Source organism: Arvicanthis niloticus, chromosome 15 (genome assembly GCF_011762505.2).
Source record: "Arvicanthis niloticus isolate mArvNil1 chromosome 15, mArvNil1.pat.X, whole genome shotgun sequence".
In the NCBI taxonomy this organism is placed as follows: Eukaryota; Metazoa; Chordata; class Mammalia; order Rodentia; family Muridae; genus Arvicanthis; species Arvicanthis niloticus.
Genome location: NC_047672.1, coordinates 25,924,075 through 25,933,566, shown reverse-complemented (window position 1 = coordinate 25,933,566; position 9,492 = coordinate 25,924,075). Strand labels below are relative to the sequence as shown.

Sequence of the window (9,492 nt, the reverse complement as noted above, 5' to 3'; positions counted from 1 at the left end):
TTTGGGTCAATGGTCCTGGTGCAGCTGGGGCGTGTCGATGTCCGTGGCAGCGCGTGTTGATGCTGAGGGCCATGCAGATATCCATAGACTGTGCTGCTTCCTGAAGCCATGTTGATGTCCATTGGCTATGATGAGGGGCTTGGGAGGATGTCTGGTCCATGACCCTGCTGCAGCCAGGGGCCATATTGATTTCCATGACTGTATTAACACCAAAGGCCTTGTCAATGATCTGTGCTGCCGTCTGAAGCCATGTTGATGACTATCGGCCAGGTTGCCATCAGTGACTGTGTTATTGTCTATGGTCCATACTGCCACTGGAGACCATGTGTCTGTGGTACATGCTGACGTCAGAGGCCAGGTATGGATGTCCATGGACAATGCTATAGACAGATACCATGTGGGAAGTTCACGATCCATGCTCCTGCTTTTAAAGGTAATTGCAAAGGACAAAGAAGCTTCTTTTACAGTGGTATTGCCGATTATAAACTCACAGTTGAAAAAAGGAGTCACAGAGGGCTATAACACCCCTATTTCCCCACCTCTTCACCTCCCACCCCCAAAAGTAGTATCTTAGACAGGAAGCCATTGAAGAGAACTGTTATAAGTTGTGATACAGTTGCTGAAGTGTAGCGCTCCAAAACAGATGGCTACTGGTGGGGGTAGAGGTGGAGAAGGACTCACTGTATTTTTAAGGGGCTGGCCACTGGGAGTTTGCCCATGCTCCAGTGAGTATGTGGACAACACAAATAAGACCTTTTGTGTGTGTGTGTGTGTGTGTGTGTGTGTGTGTGTGTGTGTGTGTGTGTGTGAAGGAGGAAGACCACCAGGGGTGGTGAACCTGGAAGGCCTGAGAAGCAAGGGTGATCAGGTGCATTATGTGGAATTCCCAAACAATCAATAAAAATATGATGTTAAAAAAAAGAGAGAGAGCCTATGGCCATACCACCCTGGAAGCGCTGATCTCGTAAGCTAAGCAGGGTCAGACCTGGTTAGTACTTGGATGGGAGACTGCCTGGGAATACTGGGTGCTGTAGGCGAGAGAGAGAGAGAGAGAGAGAGAGAGAGAGAGAGAGAGAGAGAGAGAGAGAGAGTTTATTCTAGAACCAAATATGAGAGCTCAGCACCTGTGTGGTGGTCTCTCTGAGGTGAATGTCTGTTTAGTCTCCAGTTTGTGAAACTGCTTCAGAAGGATTAGTGGGTGTGGCCTTATGGGAGGAAGCCTATCACTGGAGGTGGGTTTTAAGGGTTCAAACGTTCACACCAAGCCCAGCTTCCCTCTCTGCCTGCTGCTCATGGGCCAGATATAAACTCTCAGCTACTCCTAAAGCAGCATGATGGCCAGCTGGCTGCCATGTTCCAAGCCAAGATAGTCATGGACTAATCCTTGAAACTTTAAGTAAGTACCCAACTAAATGCCGTCTTTTATAAGCTGCCTCAGTTATGATGTCATTCATGATAGAATGACAATTAAGACAGCAAGGGAACACAGATTTAGGTTACCCCAAGTTCAGCTTTCCAACATGGAAGCAGTTTTATGAAGTTTTTATAGTAACAGAACAACAACAACAATAAAAATCATAAATCAAGGTACTTTTCGAATTCATTGGTAGAAATATCAAAGAAGGCTAAGCCTCAGAGGCATGCTGTCTGGTGAGATTCTTAGCTCTTTGGTAGGTAGAAACTAGTGGTCAGCTAAGACAATACATTCCAAGAGGTTTTTATCTATGAGTCACACGATGTTAGGTCACTCGCAGAACTGGGCCGGGAATGGCTATTTATGGGTCTAAAGACAGGCCGAGACAAATTGTAACTCAGCCCTTGACCCGCACTATTCTAATCTCTCTGTGGTTTCTGGAAGCTCTAATCAACCCAGCAGAAGGGTCAGCTAGAGATTTATGGGAACTCCCTTCACACACACACACACACACACACACACACACACACACACACACACAGGCTCACTGTTCTCTCAACCTCTAGGGATTCTCCTGACTCTACCCTTCAGAAGCACATCACTGCATCCAGCTCTATGCTGGATGCTCCAGCTCTATGCTCCAGATCCTCATGCTTGTATAGCAAGTACTTTATTCTAAACCATTTCCCCAGTCCACACCTCATAATTGTCAGCATATGTTTGTTATGTCACTCAGACATATGAGTAAATGGGGGGAGAGGTGTTCCTAACAGTTTGCTCCCAGGGTGGATTTAGATTTACCTTCACTGTATTTGTCTTAATTGTAGCTTACATTGACCTTCCTAATCTCTGCTTTTACCAGGAATTACTCACAAGCCAGAAGCTGCTAGCTTAGAGGACTAACCCCAGCCTTGCCTGCCTCTCTAATACTTTCAGAATTCATTGACTTGCAGACCACCATTCTATGGCTTGACATTATTGTTGTGTGTGTCCCTCTGTGACTAAAGTTCACTCATTTTGTAAGAACACCAATCTAAGACTAGGGTGCTGTGTACAATATGACCTTTTCTATCCTATAGTCCCAATGATCCTAAGATATTTCTTCCATGATCATGTTCACACCAGGGGTAAAGGCATCAACATATGGTTTTAAGAGATACAGTTCAACCCACACTTTTCCAGCTAGTAAATCACTCTGTTCTAGCATGCCTTTCCCCTCTGTGTCCTCCTAACCTTTAACTTAGTCTACTTCACTGACTACACTATTCTCAGTAGAACTACACTTGGAAACACTTCTTTTGAATACATACAACCTAGTCTCATAATGTCTCAGAAAAACCACATATCCAATGGTGCCAGCCTAGTTCCTCTGAGAAGAAAGCATTTGATAGTTGCCTACCAGATCTGATGTCTGAATGGTCTAATGAGTCCTGTACTTGAACATCAAAAGAATAAATATGTCTGACTGAAAGAAGCATAAAATTTGAGGCCAGAAAACCCAATTCTAGCACAGGTACTCAGAGAAAAACTAGGACCAATACAACTCTGTCAATTCTAGTGTATATCGTCTGTGTCGTCCCCTAGCTTAAAGCTCCACCAATGACCCAAATTTAATTTCCACCCTTAAGCCAGTCCTAGAGTGCACCCAAGGCTAAGTCTTTGAGTAAATGGAAATTCTTGGGGATAAGGAAGAAGAGAAAGAAGAGGAGGAAGAGAAGGTAAGAAAATAGGAAATGAGAGAAATAGAAAAGAATCCCTCATAACCATCATTAAACAGACATGGGAGTCAGAGGTGGGATCCCTGAGATAAACTACAGGAAGACAGACATTGGCAGTTACAGACTGGTTTTAAGCTATTTTGGCTGTTACTGGGTAAGTCATAAGGCACATTGTGAATTTCTCAGGCTTTCACATTTAAATGGGAGTAGACAGTACATGGCTTCCATTTCAGTGCATTGGGTTGGTCATGAAGAGAACCCTTTGTGTTATGATTAGCTCATGCTTGACCCGCCTCAGGAATGTTTTCAGAATGACAGAACATTTTATTCTCAGAGACATCTCTAGGGTTCAAGGAGGTCTAATCTGCATATTTACAGGGCCTCTGGTGACCCAGTCAGCAGCTTAAGACGAGGACTCCCCCTCTTTTGTAGGCGAGCTGTTATTGTTACACCAGTTGCACTCGGGTAATGACACCCACCTTTGCACTCTAAACATAGACTAAGAGAGCAATTAATAGAGCTTAATCACAGCAAAAGAAAATCCTACTTTAAAAAAAAATCATTTTGCTTTAGAATAATGCAGCTGTGCTCTGTGAACTAAAAATTTCAGACTTGATTTAACCTTAATCCTTAGCAACGGAATGCCATTTTTCTGTAAACCTAGCACTTAGGAGACTAACTTGAATTCCAGGCCAGCCTAGGCTATAGTGTGAAGTCCCGCCTTACAAACATAAGGACATGAGCTCAATTCTCAGAAACTGTTTAAAATAAGAGAGAGATGGTGACATGTGCTTATTGTCCCAGCACTGAGGAGGGAAGCAGAGACAGCTGTTTCCATGGGGCTTGTTGGACATTGATCCTCTACTACTCTGTACATTCAAGGCCAACAAATAGATGGGTATGGTGGCTCCTGCTCATGATCTCAGAACTTGGAAGAAAAAGACGGCATGACCGTAAGCCCAAGATTGTCACCTTCAGGCAACATAGCAAGTTTGATGACAGCCTGGGATAAACCAGGATGCAGGAGACCCCCGTGTCAACACAAGCTAAACAAAGGCGATTTTCTCAGCCTATCATAATCATTTGTGCAAACAGATTAACTTCCGACCAAACTGTTGTGGGAGTAACTGGTTTCTTATGCCAAAACACTCATGGGACCCAGCATCTGAATGTCAGCAAATTCACTCTAAACAGAAGAATGGAACCCAGATTCCATTCCTTGCTTCTGCTGTTACACTGAGGCTTGTAACAATAAGTGTGACTCATACAATCCTTCCCCTAATTCACAGGGCTAATGAACTTCAAGCAAGAAACCTTCTATTAAGGCCCACATGGAATGTTACGATCTAGGTAACTGTTACCTGGCTAGCCTACCATTTTGTGCTGTTACTAATAGTATAAGGGAATTTTCTCATATGGTGTTTCTGCTGTTACTAGGAAAATTTCTCATGCCCAAGTTGATGACATACTCTGTTAAATTCTGTGCCCTTGGAAGCCAATCATGATAGAAGTCAGTAGAACTGCTTTGTATAGTTACCCACAATAAGCTTGGACCCAAGCCAACCACCCAGCAGCACTTCCTACACCCATGGATAAACTTTTATGGCATTTGCCTTCATAAACTGCCCCTGGAATGGACCCCAACATAAGAGAGACAACTGTGCCAATATAAGAAACTGTGTGCCAGTGGACCGTGCTGGGAAACTTGATAAGGTTGAGAGGGTTGGAAGTCCTGAAACCTCTGAGAGGACAGTAGGAGCTTCACCTGCTTCCAACCAGGGCCTGTCACACGACCACACTCCCAATGTAGGAACATGACAGGACGCCTGGTCATGTAGATCAGAACAGAGTTTTCCATGCTAATGAGGTATCTAGCAGCCCTGAGAGTTTAGTCAATAAACTTCCCTTTCTGGACATTCCTTCCTGAAAATGCTATTTAATCTCCGGTCCACCCTGAAGAGATGGTATACACTCTTTTTCCATGATGAACAGTCAGTAAATAGTTTGGAACCAAGGACTATCTCTTTCATCAAGAACTACCATGGGGAGCATGGAGAAAGTCTTTATATACAGAGCCCAACAGCCCAAGTCTCTTTCAGAAGGCCGCTCTGTGCTCCTAGACAACTGCCACTAAGCTAAGGACAATGACCAATGAGCTAAGCCAGAGTTCTCCTTCCCCAGGCCCCGGCTCCTCAGCCAGCTGGCCTCTTCCATTCCCAATTCCACTCCATCCAGCAGTGTCTGGATTTCCCTGAGTTTGGGAGCCTCTGGTCCAGGCTCCTCATTGCAGGCCCATGGACCCCGACTCCTCTGTAGTTTCCAGTGGCAATCAGAGAACCCCAGATTTGGCCTCCTACAACTTTGGCTCTGTTTTCCCATCCCCAGCCCCTAGTGGTGTATCGGTGCTTCCCTTGACTAGCACCTGTCAGCGGGCATAGGGTAAATGCAGTCTGGCATCTCCACGTTTCATCTGCCCAGCAGTGTTCCCACACCCCAGTGGCAAGACAAAATTTGGAACCACAAGAAACCATCTGGAATAAGACTTTCATCTTGATGGGGGTTGAGTAAAGTTTAAGTTCCCAAGACCTCCGTGGGTAACTGACATCCTGCTTAGCAAGTTAAAACATGAATGTTAGACAAGTCCCATTCTGGTAGACAAGTTAAGTCATGAATATTAGACAAGGCAAGTCTCCTGCCACAGTTGAATACCCCAACCAATGAGAAAGGACAAATGCACAACAAAGACATGGACCTTAGGAAATCCCCTATCTCTAAATCCTGATTGAGCCGGGCGGTGGTGGTGCTCGCCTTTAATCCCAGCACTTGGGAGGCAGAGGCAGGCGGATTTCTGAGTTCAAGGCCAGCCTGGTCTACAGAGTGAGTTCCAGGACAGCCAGGGCTACACAGAGAAACCCTGTCTCGAAAAAAAAAAAAAAAAAATCCTGATTGGTAGAATAACTTGGTACAGATGTTTGTAGATCTCAGGCTTAAAAAGCCCTATAGGATCTTGACTCAATGTCATGGTTGAGTTCCCAACTCTGACCATGACTCTGATTTATCAGTTTGGGGATATATGCTCAATAAACTCTGTCTGATTGAGATTGACATTTTAGTGGTTAGTGAGGCAACTCCTAGACCTCAATATTTGAATGTGGGAGATGGGCGACCAAACTTTCCCTGAGGGATTGATAGATGAACAAAAGTGAAGGGGCATCCTGTACATTCAGGTACTACATTGCAGAAATCAAGTGAGGTCTTTCTTGAGACAAAACCTTAGCTTTGAGGAAAAAAATAAGTTAAATGTTAGCAATTTGTTTATAAGAAAGTTTTTAGGTAAGAGATGCCATCAAATAATGAAACCTGAAGAGAAACTTTGTCTGGGGATGTAGTTAATTGGAGCATGCAAGAGAAAAAAGAAAGGAAAGAAGAAAAGAAGAAAGAAAGAAAGAAAGAAAGAGAGAGAAGGAAGAACCAAAGAATTCTTTTGTTTTGTTTTGTTTTGTTTTGTTTTGTTTTGTTTTGTTTTGTTTTGCTTTGTTTTGTTTTGTTTTGTTTTGTGAGATAGGGTTTCTCTGTGTAGCCCTGGCTGTCTTAGAACTCACTCCGTAGACCAGGCTGTCTGTCTGCCTCTGCCTCCCAAGTGCCGGGAGGCGTGCCCCACCACTAGGCAAGAATTCTTTTTCAAGTTTCCTGAGGAGTGGTTGAGTCACAACAGCTCTGAGCTGATCGATGGACTGACTGGTCTGTTAGTGGATTCATGGTTTGATGGCATCAGTGACAATCACTGTAAACTTTCAGAGGATTTAGCTGTTTGAAGTGGATTGCTGGGACTTGTCTGTGGAAGCTGAATCTCTTCCCAGGCCACTTCCTCGCTCTCATGAGGGTGAGAAGCCTCTTCTGCCAAAATCTCCACACATACCCCACACCTCTTCTGTTCTCATGTTTCTGCCTTGTCTCTTGAGTCTCTGAAACCAAGAGTCAAAATAAAGCCTTCCTTCACCAAGCTATTTTCTAAAGGACTTTGTCACTGAGATGCTAAGTCTGATTAAAACACAAGAACTGAATGCTGGTTTCCTTTGTCAGTGTTTCCCTCTACACATCTGCATCTGATTAAAGCTCAGCTTTGGACACTAAGTTGAAAAAGAAGAAGTAGGCGAGGAGACACTCTGCCAGCTTAACCACGAATGTCCTTATTTATAGTAGAGGGGCAGGGAGCTGGGTAACCAAAGACTAAAGGAAATCATCCAGAAGTACAAGGGAGGAATAGGGGAGAGTAGGGTGACACCAGTGAGCTGTGCTGCCTGGCTGAAAGGTCCTCAAGCACTCCCTACCTGAACCTGGAATATAGTGTCTCTCCATCTGCCCTCCCCAGCTTTGTCCCATGTATTGATCATATCCATTGTGTTTCTTCCACTTCATAACAAGCTATATCACGCCCACAGTCATAGCCAGTTCCTGGTGTGTGCCTCCAAATCTACCACACCACAGAACTGCCCAGGCCTGTTGCTTGCAAACTGGTGTGACCTCTGTCCAATTCCTGGGATTCTTGAACTGTGGTTATGTTTACTCAGCTGCCCACCCATGAATAAAGAATGCAGTCCACACCCAAGGAGCACATACACTATGAATTTTAAAACTAAGTCAAAGAAAAATAAATTGTTAGAGTATATTAATAAGGCAGAGGAAGGAGGGGTTAATATTACTTACCTCCACCTATATTACTTAGTTACTTGTGTTGTAATACCTGGCAAGAAGCAACTTAAGAGGAGGGAGGAGGAGGTTTATCTGGCTCCCAGTTCAACAGGACACAGTCCTTCATGGTGGGGGGAGGTGTGTCAGCAGAAGGCAGCTGGTCATGTTACATCCTTAGTCGGGAAGCAGAGGGTAAAACATACAGGGTCAAGTGAATGTTGCTGCTCGGCTCCTTTTCTCCCTTTTATTCACCAGGGACCCAGTCCACGCTTCAGGCAGCCTTTCTACCTTAATTATCCTAGTCTAGAAAATGCCTTGCAGACACGGCCAGACGTTTGTTCCCATGGTGATTCTAAATCTTGTCAACTTGACAACCAAGAAAGACAATCACATTTTTAATCACAATCCTTAAACTGGAGGAGAACTTAGAGATGAGAAAATAGATTTGGACAGAACTCATTTAGATCAACGATTCTTAACCTGTGGGTCGAGTCCCTTTGGGGGGGGGGTAACCTATCAGATCTTTACATTATAATTCATAACAGTGGCAAAATTATGGCTATGAAGTAGCAATGAAAATAATTTTATGGTCAGGGGTCTCCACAACATGAGGAACTCTTTAAAGGGTCTCAGTACTAGGAAGGTTGAGAAGCACTGATTTAAACACAACATCTCATTATGCTGCCCTACATGGCCTTAAACTTGGGGTCAAGCCACCCTCCTGCCCTCTCAGTACCCTGAGTAGTTGGGACTATAGCATGTGATGTCACGCCAGGAAAGTGTTAGGATTCTACAACTTTCTCTTTTGTCTTTATGATTTTTAAAGAAAGGAAATTAAATTGTTTTTCTACTTTTGTTTGTTTTGTTTTCTGAGGCGAGGTCTTGCTATGCAGCCCTTCCTGGCCTGAAACTCTCTTATACTATGTAGCCTAGGTTGGCCTTGAAGGGTCTCAGCCTTTCAGGTATTGGGATTATACGTATGTGTCACCACATCCAGTAATTTTTCTATTATTTAAATATGAATAGCCCATCTGAATCATGATTAGCCCTTCATATTTAATGACTGGAGTAAGTAAGTGAATAGATAAACATCCAAGACCTGTTGAGTGCCCTAGGTTGCTTTCGGGACATCCCTCCTCAGGGGACATTGGGCACTTCTGCACCAGGATGTTTATTTTGGAACTGCTTACTTAGTTGTTTGGGCCCTACCCAGAATAAAATGTGTACATGTCATGAACTATCATAAGAAGCCAGATGAGAAACATGCAGGGAAGGGACCAGCAGAAGATTCAAGCTGGTAGAAAATTGAAGACATACAGGGTCAAGTGTTGACCCACAGCAAGAGAAGTGAGAACATGGGATCCAGTCTCTTGCATCATGGGGTACCTTCACCCCACACCTCACATGGGCAGTGGATCTGCAAGCACTCACTTCCTACAGGGTTAAAAAGATTAGTTGCTTGTTCCATGGGATCTGAAATATAAAAGCCGAGGGTTTGCCTGCTGGTAATTGATGTAGACATGACTAAGCTATACCTAAGACAGTGTGGTGGATGGGGATGCCAGAGACAGGAGCAGATACGAGTGCATAATCTGTGTACATATACTTGGTAAACTTGTCAGCATCTCCCACCTTGGACCAGTTTTCTCTAGAAACACAGGAGCTCTA

General features: G+C 44.1%; 2 pseudogenes; both read left to right on the top strand.

Annotated features, from left to right (window-relative positions):
• The first annotated feature begins 929 nt into the window (after positions 1–929).
• On the top strand, positions 930–1,037 carry LOC117721135 (5S ribosomal RNA; annotated as a pseudogene).
• Positions 1,038–4,079: 3,042 nt separating this feature from the next.
• LOC117721010 (small ribosomal subunit protein eS19 pseudogene) overlaps positions 4,080–9,492 on the top strand; it is a 148,358-nt pseudogene continuing 142,945 nt past the window's right edge.